We start from the raw sequence: 16,326 nt of genomic DNA on the forward strand, positions 1-16,326 counted from the left end.
CTTGCAAAAGCAGATGCCGAGGTTCGCGGGTTTTATAATTGCTTCGTGACTCGCTAGAATTCTGTGCGCTGGCTGCCGCATCAGCCGCCGTTTCTTGGAAGACGGGCTCGCTTATTACTGGAACCCCGCTCTGTCGCCGCCATCTTAGATTCTGCGTCATGTAGGTCACCTTCATCTAGCGCAGATTATTTTCCACGGTGTGTACCTCGATTCTTCCACCAAGGCTTTCGCCTACAACGTAGCATTTGCCCTAGGCCTGTAAACGTTGATGACAGTTTCCTCAACCGTCTCATAAGGTGTGACTGTGAAAACTGGATACATTACGCAAAATATTAATGGTAGGTTTCAGGATTTTCTACGCGCTGTATGTTAAGCTTATTCCGGTATTAAAAAAAGATTCAACAATGTGCGTCAACGATTTGGAATAATATACTAAGAGCAACTACTTTTCACGTAAAAAGACTTGGGAGAGAAACAAAACTCTCGGATGCAGCCTTGACATCAACACTACGCAAGTTGCTGCAGTTTGAGGGCAGATGATACTTTTCATTCTGGAGGTAGTGACCCGCCTCGGATTCGCTCGAATACGACAACTTGTTTGCGGCCGGACGGCTTGTGCGCCATACGTTGTGTGTAACCTCCCCACAGAATTATTGTTAAATATTTCAATGTTAATGAGAATAAAGCCAAAGTGTAATATCCCAGCAAGAAATAAAAGAAAAGTCTATGATAATGAAAACGTGCCAAAAGTTATTTCCCCACAAGATTACTGAATAATAATTACCCAAATGTTGTTGAGCTCCCACAAAACATCGTTAAATTGCAATAAAAGCGACTGTACCTTCGCTACAAAAATATTGAAAAATAATGGCCCAATGTAAACTCAATACAAAAATTGAGAAATGAACATTCAATTGTAATGATTTTCTTCTTTTTAATAACGATTGCTTTGAAAACAGAATTATTATTGGGGCATTTCATGAACAAATTAATTACAATTACAATAAATTATTAGCTGAGCGCAATGCTGCTTCATTACCTTATTTAACAATATACGTCGTCCTGAATCGTGACCAGAGACCCATGTCGACGCCCGCCGACTCCTCACACACAACTGTATTGACTGAGTACAACTCGCGAACTGCTAACTCGCAACTGAACTACATGCTCTCGCGACTCGCTACGTACCACAACTGCGTCCAACTCGGAACTGCACACTCGCGCGGTCAAGCGCAGACTAGCAACGATAAATAACTCTCTGGTCAGAGATTCTGTCATGCCTCGCCATCGCTGTACTGAATACACTGAACACATACGTGTTTCGTGTGATATACATTAACCTTCCTCGAGAATCAGTCGCCTATTAGCAGAAACCTTGTTTAAACTCCTGATCACAAACGGACATGGAACTTGGTCGGGCACGCTAATTTATAACTACCTGACACAATCAGCATAGTGACAGTGATCTCTAACTTGAAAGGTGTACATTTTATTAAAACCTTTATTTGGCCAAGATCGCAATGTACCGGTTGGTCATAATCACGCAGGTTCAGTGTGGACTGTTAACATCGTATGTCAGCGAAATTTGGTAGGTATGCTTATGCGTTAATGCGGAACCGATTTAGGTTGAATCTAGATCAAAAATCTAGATAAAAAAGTAAGACACTTAGACCTCCACCTAGACCTCGTAATATCATGTCGGACCGCATTTTGCCCGGCGTAGTCTTGCAACTCGACGTGGCATGGACTTAACAAATCATTGGAAGTCCCCGCCAGAAATAAAGAGCCATGCTGCCGACCATAATTGCAAAAGTGTTGTCAGGCCAGCATTCTGTGCACGAACTGACTTCTCGATTAGCGAATTGTCAAACCAGTCCAAAACAGTTGTGGTCCGCTGACATGACGCATTGTCATCCATAAAAATTCCATCGTTGTTTGGCTGCAAATGGTATTCACGTAGCCGAACATAACCATTTCCTGTCAGAAGGGTGACAGTTCGTAGTGATAGACGGTAAATCATCGAGTAGAACAGAAGTTCCGCAAGGTAGTGTCATAGGCCCTCTGCCGCTCCTGATTTATATAAATGATCTAGGTGATAATCTGAGCACCTCCTTAGATTGTTTGCAGATGACGCTGTAATTTACCATCTAGAAAAATCATCAGACGATCAATTCCAATTACAAAATGATCTAGAAAGAATTTCTGTATTGTGCGAAAAGTGGCAATTAGCACTAAACAAAGAAAAGTGCGAGGTCATCCACATGGGTGCTAATAGGAATCCGATAAATTTTGGGTGTACGATAAATCACACAGATCTAATTCGACTAAATACCTAGGAATTGCAATTACGAGCAACCTAAATTGGAAAGACATCATAGATAATATTGTTGGGGAAGGCGAAACAAATCCTGCGCTTTGTTGGCAGAACACTTAGAAGATGCGAAAAACCCACTAAAGAGAGAGCCTACATTACACTTGTCCGTCCTCTGCTGGGATATTGCTGCGCGGTATGAGATCCTTACCAGGTAGGATTGACGGAGGACATCGAAAAAGTGCAAAGAAGGGCAGCTCGTTTCGTGTTATCACGCAAAAGTGGCGAGAGTGTCACTGATATGACACGCGAGTTGGGATGGCAGTCACTGAAACAAAGACGGTTTTCTTTGCGGCGAGATCTATTTACGAAATTTCAATCACCAACTTTCTCTTCCGAATGCGTAAATATTTTGTTGACACCCACCTACGTGGGGAGAAATGACCATCATCATAATAAAATAAGAGAAATCAGAGCTCGAACGGAAAGATTTAGGTGTTCCTTTTTCCCACGCGCCATTCGAGAGTGGAATGGTAGAGAATGAAAATGGTTCGATGAACCCTCTGCCAGGTACTTGAGTGGGAATTGCAGAGTACCCATGTAGATTTAGATTGTAGATCGGCTCTTACCAGCTGAAATTGACTCACTTGACCAGGTCGCGGTTTTCCAGTCGTGTAGGATCCAACCTATATGGTCACGAACCCGGGAGAGGCGGCAGGCGATGCCGTGCTGTCAGCAAAGGCACTCGCCCGTGTCGCCTGTTGCCGCAGCTCATTAACGTCAGATTTCGCCGCACTGTCGTCACGAGTAAGCTCGTCGTACGTCGCACATTGGTATCTGCGGTTATTTCACGCAGAATTGCTCGTCTATTGGACTAGCAGATCTACGCAAACGCCCTCGTTCTCCGTCTGTCGGCCCCTGCGTTGTCCATGGTGAGAGGTAAAGCCTGAAATTCGGTGTTCTCGCACAATCTTGACACTATGAATCTCGGAATATTGGGTTTCCTAACGATTTCCGAAATGGAATGTGCGATGCGTCTCGCTCCAACTGCCACTCGGTGTCGAATGTCTGTTAATTCCCGTCTTGCGGCCATAATCACGTCTGAAACCATTTCACATGAATGACTTAAACGACTGCTCCGCCAACGTACTCCCTGATCCGAGCACGGGGCTCATAACCCGATCCACACGCCACTGTTAAGCACTAATGAAGGACTGTCCGCAGCTCGTGGTCGTGCGGTAGCGTTCTCGCTTCCCACGCCCGGGCTCGATTCCCGGCGGGGTTAGGGATTTTCTCTGCCTCGTGATGGCTGGGTGTTGTGAGATGTCCTTAGGTTAGTTAGGTTTAAGTAGTTCTAAGTTCTAGGGGACTGATGACCATAGATGGTAAGTCCCATAGTGCTCAGAGCCATTTGAACCATTTTAATGAAGGACTGGGTCCCTTACTTCGACTGCACATAACTCATTAACGTCAGTCCAACACATTTATTTCAAATAACATAAATGAAGTTACATTTGAATCTGTCTGACATTAAAAAGGAATTTTTAAAAAAAATCAATTTCAATATCAGCTGATTTAGTGCGTGAAGCGCGAGTTAAGCCTATAACCAGATAAACTAAACAATTCACCGTAATTCAGAAGGAAGAGAAAAACAAAATTGAATTAATACACCCCACTGACAAAATGTTTCAAATGGCTCTGAGCACTACGCGACTTAACTTCTGAGGCCATCAGTCGCCCAGAACCTAGAACTAATTAAACCTAACTAACCTAAGGACAGCACACACATCCATGCCCGAGGCAGGATTCGAACCTGCGACCGTAGCGGTCGCTCGGTTCCAGACTGTAGCGCCTAGAACCGCTCGGCCACTCCGGCCGGCACACCCCACTGACAAATAACCAAAAAGCCTTACAATATTACTCAACAGAATACAATGAAGTGGGGAGCAGTCATTCACCCGACAGAACACTTCAAAATGAGTTCAATAATAAAGCTGCGTGCCCCAGAAAACTGCACGACATTAAATACACTTCATATGACGAATAACAAATACTCATTAACATTACGCCACTCCTGTTTGATCTGCAATGTCCCAAAGAAACAGGCGCTTGTTCTGAAAGAACAATTTTTTTTATATGTTTGAATTACAGCATTAAGGAATTCCAAGAGATGTCCGATCGAACCCCCCCCCCCTCCCTCCCTTTTCAGTTGAGGCACAAATCTTTCCCCTTTCTAGGCGGAGAAATGGTTCAAATGGCTCTGAGCACTATGGGACTTAACATCTATGGTCATTAGCCCCCTAGAACTTAGAACTACTTAAACCTAACTAACCTAAGGACAGCACACAACACCCAGTCATCACGAGGCAGAGAAAATCCCTGACCCCGCCGGGAATCGAACCCGGGAACCCAACCCGGGAACCCGGGCGTGGGAAGCGAGAACGCTACCGCACGACCACTAGCTGCGGACCCTAGGCGGAGACTGAGCCAGAAACACAGAATGCCACAAAAACACAGTTTTGCTGTGAAGTCTTACAGGACACCCGGAAGCAGTAACAGACAAGGGGTCGGCACCCACAAATAACACAAGCTCAGAGTCAGGCTGCGAGCACATCCTACGAGAATTTGTTCACACTATGCTCACCACAAACTGTAGACATTCCGGCCGAATGTGGCAGTTTGCCTTGAAAATGGCGGGCTGTTCTCCAGCCGAAATATCGGCGGTCGCTGAAAATGTTACCTGGCTGAATTCTCGGAAGTTATTTGAAATTCTTAAGGTGATGGAGTCATGCAGTGAGGGCTGATATTTATAAAAATGAGTACGTTATAGAAAATAATCTTTTTCCATCTGTCAGTCGCTATTTTTTGTTACAATAAAAAGAGTAATCGACAGACGGAAAATAAGCCTGTTTTCTTCAAAATAAGAAACACGCGTAACTCTCTGCGACAAGTGTGCCAACTTTTGACAGTAAATCATTACATTGTGTCCTACTTTTACAGACCTAACCCTAGCTATAACAGGATTAACCGATCTGTGATGGGTCAAATTTGCCGGCACGGTAGCTCAGCGTGTACGGTCAGAGGGTTAGCTGCCCTCTGTAATAAAAAAACTGAGTTAATCGATCAACAACGAACTTAAAGGGATATCTTACGATGTCCGCCTCAAGCAGATGCAACGAACAAAAGCGAACAAAATGAGATTTAAAAAAAAAATAATCCGCTTGCGGTGGCTGCCAGAAGGACGAAACAACCAACAGGCCCACGCCGTGCTTCTCACACAGGCACCTCAATTTGTACAAACATCTAGGCCAACGCCAACTCCGGACTCCCCTCTCACTGCGAGGCTTGGCACAGTTTATATGAAGTGCCTTCCAGGCAACCAGTAACCGCGGCAGGAGTTTCACGATTAGCAAACAGCCCCAGCGTAACAGACATCACACATATGCTTACGCCCGAGCCATAACTCCGCCAGTATCACCGGCCGCCCCAAACCGACTGCCTCTCGCCGTCCCGCGCGCCCCAGCCGAAAACGCAAAGATGCTCATGCCCGGGGACGCGCCAAAGATAACAAGCCGATCACTGATGATCGACCAGCGATCTGGCTCACTCCCCTTTTACACCATGTGCACGCAATAGTACTGCCATCTGTATATGAGCATATCAGTATCGCATGACTTTATCACTTCGGCATATTACGGTCACATCCTCAGCAGATACACTTAAGACACCTTTCTGACGCTTCAAGAAGGGAGGTTGACTTCGTGAAGTAAGGAAGGACAGCTTTTCCTATCCCTCGGAGTCTCTCAGTCAACCGTGCAATACGGTTTTACTTTTTACTTAACTGGAAGTTCGACTTTAAACAAAGAGAGGAATTAACAGCCATAGACAGTCACGAGGGAGCTGGTGCAAGACGGCGATCAGCAGGTACAGGCAGTCTGTGACTGGAATAGGACGTAATACGGGAGACGGCAGCGCCGCGGAGCTGTACAAATATAGAGTTGGTGAGTGAGTGAGGTAGACCTCCGTCGCGGCTGGCGGCAGGCGGCGCGTGCCACGGGCAGGCCGCGGCTTTTTGCAGGAGGTTCACTGAACCACGGCGGCGCCGGCGCACGTCACGCGTCCCGCACCGCCGCTACCACTGCCTCGGCTGCTGCAGCCGCCTTCGACTGGCTAGAGGTGGCGTCGCTTTCAGTTTAGGACCCAAAAGCACGAAACTTCCTGGCAGATTAAAACTGTGTGCCAGACCGAGACTCGAACTCGGGACCTTTGTCTGGCACACAGTTTTAATCTACCAGGAAGTTTCATATCAGCGCACACTCCGCCGCAGAGTGAAAATCTCATTCTGCAGACATCCCCCAGGCTGTGGCTAAGCCATCTCTTTGCAATATCGTTTCTTTCAGGAGTCCTAATTCTGCAAGGTGAGCTTCTGTACAGTTTGGAAGGTAGGAGACGAGGTACTGGCAGAAGTAAAGCTGTGAGGACGGGTCGTGAGTCATGCTTGGATAGCTCAGATGATAGAGCACTTGCCCGCGAAAGGCAAAGGTCCCGAGTTCGAGTCTCGGTCGGGCACACAGTTTTAATCTGCCATGAAGTTTCATATCAGCGCACACTCCGCTGCAAAGTGAAAATCTCATTCTACAGACATCCTCCAGGCTGTGGCTAAGCCATGTCTCCGCAATATCCTTTCTTCCAGGAGTGCTAGTCCTGCAAGGTTCGTAGGAGAGCTTCCGTAAAGTTTGGAAGGTAGGAGACGAGGTACTGGCAGAGGTAAAGCTGTGAGGACGGGGCGTGAGTCGTGCTTGGGTAGCTCAGGTGGTAGAGCACTTGCCGGCGAAAGGTAAAGGTCCCGAGTTCGAGGTTCGGTCTGGCACACAGTTTTAATCTGCCAGGAAGCTTCATATCAGCGCACACTCCGCTGCAGAGTGACAGTCTCGTTCTGGACCCAAAAGCACGTTGAACTCATCTGTGTTTCCCAGCCACATAATGCCTGTCTATGTGCTGCCTCTCCACTCGGAGGTAGACCGTTCGAATCCTGCTGGCGGAAGAAATTTGCTTCGCTTGTGTGGTTCAGTAGCACAGAAAGACCTTGGCCAGCTAGGAGTCCGTGACAACTGGATCGAAGTGCACAACATCGCCATCTATGGAGGAGCTCTGTGAGGTCGGCGCATGAACTACAGGGTCCTCGATTGCCGATTTGATGATGATGATGATGATGATGATGATGATGATGTGTGGGTCGGTGGCTGAGTGGTAAAGGTCTGATGACGTATCCAAAGGTCTGTCACTTATCACTTGTTTCACTCCTGGCAATGTGGAAAATGACGTGCTGCACGGTGCTCCAAAATCCACGTTAAATTGTAGGTAAGCCTACAATTGGCTGATTAAGTTAGTTTTATAGTCGGAGAGAGGCAACGACATACCGCTTCGATTTGTACCATCTCTAATAGTGTTTGGACCAGCCCTCTGGTCAATATTTACCTTTTCTTTTTAGTATTTCGGCGTAAAGAGAAAGGGAGAGGCTGGCGTACAGTTTCTGATCGCTAGTCTCTGCGCCACTGTCCTGGAATAAATTCCAAATCTCCATGCAATGTCTCATGGAGTGAGGACATGTGACTTCATTATATAAGTCTGCGGGCTTTCGTCCCCTTCTGGTAAAATCTAAGTCGTTAGACTGCACCATAATCCTTTGATCTACTCGATCTACTCCAATGCTCGACGTTTCGAACACTGCGCTAGGATCATCTTCAGTATTCTACTGGTGTCTGTGGATTGCTGAACACTGTGGAAACCCAGTGTGGCGTTGGCAAACAAAATGCTAATTTGTATGCAGAGTGATTTAACCGCCCTCATCCTATGGGTTTTTATGCAACCCACAAAACCTTCAAAAACCATGAGTGAGATTTTCATATTCTCTCGCTCGCTAAGCGCAGTCCATTAGTCTTATACTAAAAATTAACAGGGCCATTCTGTAGGAAGTTAAATGTAGTTAAATTTCGTACTAGTATACATGTTCGCTGGAGGCCACGGCTTTCGACTTATTCAAGAAAAACGCGTTTGGCGGTCCCTTTTTACGTTTTTCTTTAATAATTCGAAGACTACTGCCTCTAGCGAAAACGTATCCCAGTGCAAAAATTAACTAAATTTGTTTTGCTACAAAAAGGTCCTGTTCATTTTTTCTGTATGAGTAATAGTTTGCACGTAGCGAACAAGCGAATATGAAAATCTCGCACACTGTCTTTTAAGGGGTTGTGGCTTACATAAAACCCATAGGTATGGCCAGCTGAATCACCTTTTGTAATGACGCCGGCCTGAGTATGGTGAACTTAATCTGCATCTACCGTTTTCGAAGAATGCGGTTCAAAATGGTTCAAATGGCTCTGAGCACTATGGGACTTAACTGCTGACGTCACCAGTCCCCTAGAACTTAGAACCACTTAAACCTAACCAACGTAAGAACATCACACACATCCATGTCCGAGGCAGGATTCGAACCTGCGACCGTAAGTGTCGCGCGGTTCCAGACTCTAGCGCCTAGAACTGCTCAGCCACTCAGGCCGGCCGTAAATGACAAGTAGGGTAATGTTGCTGGTAATTTCTTCCATTAAATGCTACCATCTTATATCGAGACGGGAGACGTTAGCGATTTTTCGAGGTTCTGCCGAGATGAGGCGTGCGCGAATTTGAGCGGCCGCAGAGTGGGGCGGTCTGCGGCAGGCGCTAATTAATTGCCGCTCGGCGTCAGACGCGGCTCCGGCTCCGGACCGCTCATTCTGGCCGCAGCGTAATTTACGAGCCGGCGGGCCGAGATTTTACGTTCCGAAAGCCATTACGCTGGCGGAGTCTCTCCGGCTTCCTTTTTGTGGCGCGGCAGCTGCGCAGACGGCGCCAGCAGGTAACGCCGCGCGGGAAACCGCGGGGCGTCCGGGCGGCGCGACCCGAGGCTGCGAACACCCGCACGGGCGCCCGTTCCTGCCAGCTCTGCAGCGCTCGCCTCACAAAACTAGACTCCCCTGTACAAGTCGACGACAGGCTCTGTAAGTAGGCTGTTTATGTTTTCTTATTGGCAACGTTACGTAGCTCTCTGTATGAAAATCACTGGCTGTGCTGTCTGTAGCTAGTTTGCATTGTTGTCTGCCATTGTAGTGTTAGGCAGCGGCAGCTGGATGTGAACAGCGCGTAGCGTTGCGCAGTTGGAGGTGAGCCGCCAGCAGTGGTGGATGTGGGGAGAGAGATGGCGGAGTTTTGAAATTTGTTAGACTGGATGTCATGAACTGATATATATATATATTATGACTATTAAGGTAAATACATTGTTTGTTCTCTACAAAAAATCTTTCATTTGCTAACTATGCCTATCAGTAGTTAGTGCCTTCCGTAGTTAGAATCTTTTATTTAGCCGGCAGTAGTGGCGCTCGCTGTATTGCAGTAGTTCGAGTAATGAAGATTTTTGTGAGGTAAGTGATTTGTGAAAGGTATAGGTTAATGTTAGTCAGGGCCATTGTTTTGTAGGGATTATTGAAAGTCAGATTGCGTTGCGCTAAAAATATTGTGTGTCAGTTTAAGCTCAGTCCTGTATAAATTGTTCAAAGGGGATGTTTCAGCTCCAACGTCCGGAGGCTACGCCGGCGAGAACCCAACTGTCTATATCTCGAACAATTGCTACCATTTTATTGGCAGTTAGGACAGCTTGGCTGTGCAAGCGGAAGGGTAGCCCACAACATAGACAGACAACAGTATTCACAATTACAAGCACCCAAGCTTTAACGATCTTCCAGCAATAAAGGCTCTTAACAAATCTCAATTAGGCAAGGACATAAACTTGGTTACAAACATATGTTAACCTTCAACCAGTGAATAACCCCAATAAAGAATTACCAATCAATAAAACGTACATAAAGGACTGCTTTACAAGAATGCTTAAATTAAGTAAAATCGTGAAAGCTAAATTACAAATTTTATGTTAAGCTTCAACAGGTGAATAACCCCAAAAAAGTGGTTCAAATGGCTCTGAGCACTATGGGACTTAACATCTGTGGTCATCAGTCCCCTAGAACTTAGAACTACTTAAACCTAACTAACCTAAGGACAGCACACACATCCATGCCCGAGGCAGGATTCGAACCTGCGACCGTAGCAGTCGCGCGGTTCCGGACTGCTTGCCTAGAACCGCTGGATCACCGCGGCCGGCGCGAATAACCCCAAAAAGAATTCTCATTTAAATACAACGTAGATAGGAAAATGCCTTACCAAAATGCTTGAATTGTGTAAAATCATGAAAAGCTGAGTTACAACTTTTTTCGCAAACCACTTAGGAATTTACAGCAAATAAACAAGTTTGATCTGTTTAACCAGACGGTAACTGCCAAGTCCAAGCGACCGAAGCCACTCAGAGCGGACGACCGCCCCAACGCTGGTCATCAACCGACATCGTCACGGCCCAGTGGCCACCGCGCTAAAACAGACTAACGTTTCGGTAAGCGACCGACAGCAACACAGGATTAACAGTGACTGAAAGTCGGCGTACGCCTTACGAAACACGGCACACCCTGAAGCGGGAGCAGGCACAGCTGACTAGCGGCCATACGACCGCGAGCAAACAAATCTCACGCCGCCCGTACTAACGCGGGAAACGATAGCGAGCGACAAGACGCCACGCGCAAAGCAGCAACCGCGCCTACCCCTCGACCACAGAATGTGCCCTGTCTCCTTGTCTATGGTAATACAATTTATAGCTCACAAGAAACGATTTAATAATGACATTAGTTCAACGAAAGTTCAGTTAACTGTTAGCTCCAGTAAAGATTTACCAACGGATTTACCTTCAAGCCAACTTCCGGACCACAGGCGGAAATTAGTAAACTTGGCATAAGTTTTCACCAGACCGATAAACAAGAAATCAAATTAAACAGTTTCCAAAAATTCAGTCACGATACGCAAGCCCTTCAAGACCTTGGTATCTTACTCACAGTTATCATTAACGGCGAAACATACACAAATGAATGACAAGAAATTCACCATTGAAAGCAAAAGAAAAAACTACACACCACAAAGTTTAAATTAATTAACAGATCGACACTTGAAAATGCGGCTTACACTTTGGTCGTTAACGGGCAGTATTGGGTTTGCTTAGCAGAGTGGTTCTAGTCGTCATTTCTCTAGAGACTTCCGCGGCTAGTTTGTGAGATTCTGTTACTCGTAGTGAAGATGTCGCACAGAAAAACAATATAAACTACGGTACCCACCGTAGCTGTTACGTTACCGACCGCAAGCACCGTCTGCAGCTGACTGTGCCAACCGAAACCTGAAGTAAGACAGCGAAAAGAATAGAAGGCATGGCCGAGCTGATTCGTTGTTCCTGTGGAAGCTGTTCTGTAAACAACTTCCGCAGCTAGTTTATGAGATTCTGTTACTCGAAGTGAAGATATCGCACACAGAGACAATGTAAACTACGGTACCCACCGTAGCTGTTACGTTACCGACCGCAAGCACCGTCTGCAACTGACTGTGCCAACCGAAACCTGAAGTATGACAGCGAAAAGAATAGAAGACATGGCCGAGCTGAGTCGTCGTTGCTGTGGAAGGTGTTCTGTAAACAACTAGCTGTTATTTCGTTATTCGGATCCACGTTATTCTGATCTCTTCAGTCTTCGCCTGGCGTTACCAATCTTCTAGAGAAGTGGTTCCCAGCCATTCTGAGACCATTACCTCTACATGTAATCAGATGTTAGTTAGTACCCCACCAGCACAACCACCCCCAGCCCCCATCATCGAAGTTAGCGCCTAACTAAGAGGTAGAATGAAAAAGACCTTTTTTTGAACATTTTAACGACAAAATATGAATGATATTTAATTGTTGTAATTTGGTTGGGTTGAGTTGTTTGGGGGGAGAGACCAAACAGCGAGGTCATCGGTCTCATGGGATTAGGGAAGGACGTGGAAGGAAGCCGGCCGTGTCCTTTCAAAGGAACCATCCCGGCATTTGCCTGGAGCGATATAGGGAAATCACGGAAAACCTGAATCAGGATGGCCGAACTCGGGATTTAACCGCCGTCCTCCCGTATACGAGGCCAGTGTTGTTGTAGGTGTTAAACAACGAACTAATGAGGCAGTGAGACAATTGGTATCGCTTATTTCTAACAACCTTTCTTTTGCACAGAATGGTGCAGTTCTCAGTGGATCATGAGAACCGCCTACAACACCTTCTGAGAGAAGAAGGCTAATTATAAAAAAAAATGGTTCAAATGGCTCTGAGCACTACGCGACTTAACTTCTATGGTCATCGGTCCCCTAGAACTTAGAACTACTTAAACCTAACTAACCTAAGGACATCATACACAGCCATGCCCGAGGCAGGATTCGAACCTGCGACCGCAGCGGTCGATAATTATCTGCATTGACGGTAGGCAACTGTTACTAAATGTGCTTGCTCTGGAGCACTTCACCTCCTAATGACACTCTTTCATCCCGACCCTGCACCCACATTTAAAATTAAAAAAGTTAAAATGTGGACTCTACACTTATTGTTGGTAAATCTCTTGACTGCGGGCGGAAACTGGAAGACAACAGGCTGGCAACCCTTTTGTGTGCAGCCATTTCCACCAATAATAATAATAGTAGTAAAAATAATGATAATACTGTGTAGGCCCCCCAGAGCAATGTAGCAGCTATTACATACTTGCTGTCTTGTCGCGCTGCCAATTACTTATCTATTTCGAAGTAAATAATGAAACAACTTCTGATCCATTGCGGAAACTACCTACATCTTGGAGAAACCATTTTCACGAGATATTTAAGCATACACCTTGTGTTTGTCTCAATTTTACTATCATAAAATGACGATAAAAAGTACAGAGTATTTGTGTAGTGGGTGGACTGTATGAAGATGATGATGTTATGATGTTCATACATTCGTTTCCCAAGCTGTAATGCCGCGCGGGATTAGCCGAGCGGTCTTAGGCGCTGCAGTCATGGACTGTGCGGCTGGTCCCGGCGGAGGTTCGAGTCCTCCCTCGGGCATGGGTGAGTGTGTGCTTGTCCTTAGGATAATTTAGGTTAAGTAGTGTGTAAGCTTAGGGACTGATGACCTTAGCAGTTATGTCCCATAAGATTTCACACACATTTGAACATTTTCCAAGCTGTAACGTCCACCACATTGTGTTACATGTTAATGCTAGTATTTGAAAATCAAATTTAGTTATACGGAATTTATGTAATCATTATTACAGTTTTATCAAAAATGATAATAGTAATAATCTTTTAAAAACAATTTAGTTTCGTGACCGATACACAACTGAACCCTTTTGTTTTTAACTCTCACAAAATTTCATTTCACCCCTCAGGGGTAATTACCCCCCCCCCCCCCCCCCCCCCCCCCGGGTGGGAATCACTGTACTGTAGAACATCTTACATAGTCTGCAATACCATATAACTGAACAGTTGCGGGAGGATTCGACAGTTAAATCACTCAGACGAACTCAAGTTTTTTTGGTTAAAACAGCTATTTATACCGCACTCTAAATGCGTTCAAAACCGTTGACAGTTGGTATCCTTGCCAATATGAACAATGGTGTGCAACCATTTTGGACCACCTGTTCCATCTGCCAAGTACGATTTGCATCTAAGTTGCAAGTAGCAAAAATCCTTAATTTTGCCAGCCAAGTAGTTCGTAGTTGCTGCATAAATGACTTAATACTGTCAGAGCAACTACCCAAATGAGTTTCTTATTCACCATTGGTGTTTTTATCTTCATTGTGGGACAACAACACTTCGCTCTTCAACATCTAAACATTATTCGCTTATTAAAACAGAAGTGTAAGAATTTTTATTTAAGTATTGCGTTTCTTTTGTTTATTTCATAGGCCAACGCTGGGTTGATGCGTTCAATCCAGCTCGGCCAGTTGCAGAGGCGATGGGTGGGTTATAGTATGGAAGACCAGTTGAGAACCAAAAATAAATGGCTACGACAACGGAAAGCTAAGCAATACGTAGCAGCGAGTCTTCATTGTAAAAGCTGCAATCGAAATTCGCAGTAACGGGCGACTGCGATGAAATGTGCTTTATAATTCCTTGAAGGATTGCGGATAAGATATCAATCGTGGAACTCGCTTATCGATGCTCGTTGTAAGGCTGCTGTTATAGCCGAAACGGAGATAACGTGCGACCGTAATATACCAATCCAACGACATTCCTCGAAGGGAGGGGGCACAATTTACTACACACTTGAGTTTCATTCCATGGCTGCCTGCACTGATTGGTTCGTATCGCGCGGTAGCACCTGTCGGCTGGTAAATAAAGTGCCTTTGTCTGCTGTGCAGGCTGTGGCATCGATTCCTACCAGCCGCGGTTTTAATTAAGTTTCTTCACGCCCCTGCTTATATCGTGTACGGAACGAATTTACTTAGCGCGGAATACCTCAACCATAAACTGCGCAAAGTTCAAAGGTGTGCCAACGTAAAAAAAAAAAGGATAAGTGATACTGTAATACGTGACCTAAAAAGAATGCGCAATTGATGAAATATCTAAAGAAAGACAAAAAGCACAGGAACCCTGTGGTTTATTAGATCATTTTCGGCCGTGTGGAAGGTCTGACATCCGCTACAGGTACGGAATAAAACGTATAAGAATATATCCTCAGCTCCCCGACATAATGTAATTTTACACTACCGGGCATTAAAATTGCTACACCAAGAAGAAATGCAGATTATTATTTGACAAATATATTATACTAGAACTGGCATGTGATTACATTTTGCCGGCCTGTGTGGCCGTGCGGTTAAAGGCGCTTCAGTCTGGAACTGCGTGACCGCTACGGTCGCAGGTTCGAATCCTGCCTCGGGCATGTATGTGTATGATGTCCTTAGGTTACTTAGGTTTAAGTAGTTCTAAGTTCTAGGGGACTGATGACCTCAGAAGTTAAGTCCCATCTACCTGGGAACCCGTGTCTATGGCCCTCTGAGTGTCGTGGACGAATAGCGCGAGCTGGGTTTCACACGATCGTCTTTTTCGAAATCCATGCTGATTCCTCCAGAGTAGATTTCTAGTCTCCAGAAAAGTCATTATACTCGAATGTAATACGTGTTCCAAAATTATACAATTGATCGACTTTAGAGATATAGGTCTATAGTTCTGCACATCTGTTCGACCTTCCTTCTTGAAAACGGGGATGACCTGTGCCCTTTTCCAATCTTTTGGAATGCTACGGTCTTCTAGAGACGGCCGGCTGGAGTGGCCGAGCGGTTAAAGGCGCTACAGTCTGGAACCGCACGACGGCTACGGTCGCAGGTTCGAATCCTGCCTCGGGCATGGATGTGTGTGATGTCCTTAGGTTAGTTAGGTTTAAGTAGTTCTAAGTTCTAGGGGACTTACGACCACAGCAGTTGAGTCCCATAGTGCTCAGAGCCATTTGAACCATTTCTAGAGACGTACGGTACACCGCTGCAAAAAGGGGGGCAAGTTCCTTCGCGTACTCCGTGTAAAATCGAACTGGTATCCCATCAGGTCCAGCGGCCTTTCCTCTTTTGTACGCTTTTAAGTGTTTTCATATCCCTGTCATCTATTTCGATACCTACCATTTTGTCATCTGTGCGACAATCTAGAGAAGGAACTACAGTGCAGTCTTCCTCTGTGAAACAGCTTAGGAATAAGACATTTAGTATTTCGACCTTTAGTCTGTCATCCTCTGTTTCAGTACCATTTTGGTCAGAGAGTGTCTGGACATTTTGTTTTGATCCACCTACATAAGATCAAAATTTCTTAGGATTTTCTGCCAAGTCAGTGCATAGAACTTTACTTTCGAATTCGTTGAACGCCTCTCGTATAGCCCTCCTCACACTGCAGTTCACTTCGTGAATTTTTGTTTTTCTGCAAGTGTTTGGCTATGTTTCACAATGATAACCACTGACGTAGGCTATTTGTAACTAAATGGTGGAAATAGAGGCGAGCTGGCGACCAGCGTTTTTGCCGGAGCGGGCTTTTTGCAGCGCCGCCTCATTACCGTCCGTATAGCTGCAGGCGGT

This window comes from Schistocerca cancellata, chromosome 5, assembly GCF_023864275.1.
Source record: "Schistocerca cancellata isolate TAMUIC-IGC-003103 chromosome 5, iqSchCanc2.1, whole genome shotgun sequence".
Lineage (NCBI taxonomy): Eukaryota > Metazoa > Arthropoda > Insecta > Orthoptera > Acrididae > Schistocerca > Schistocerca cancellata.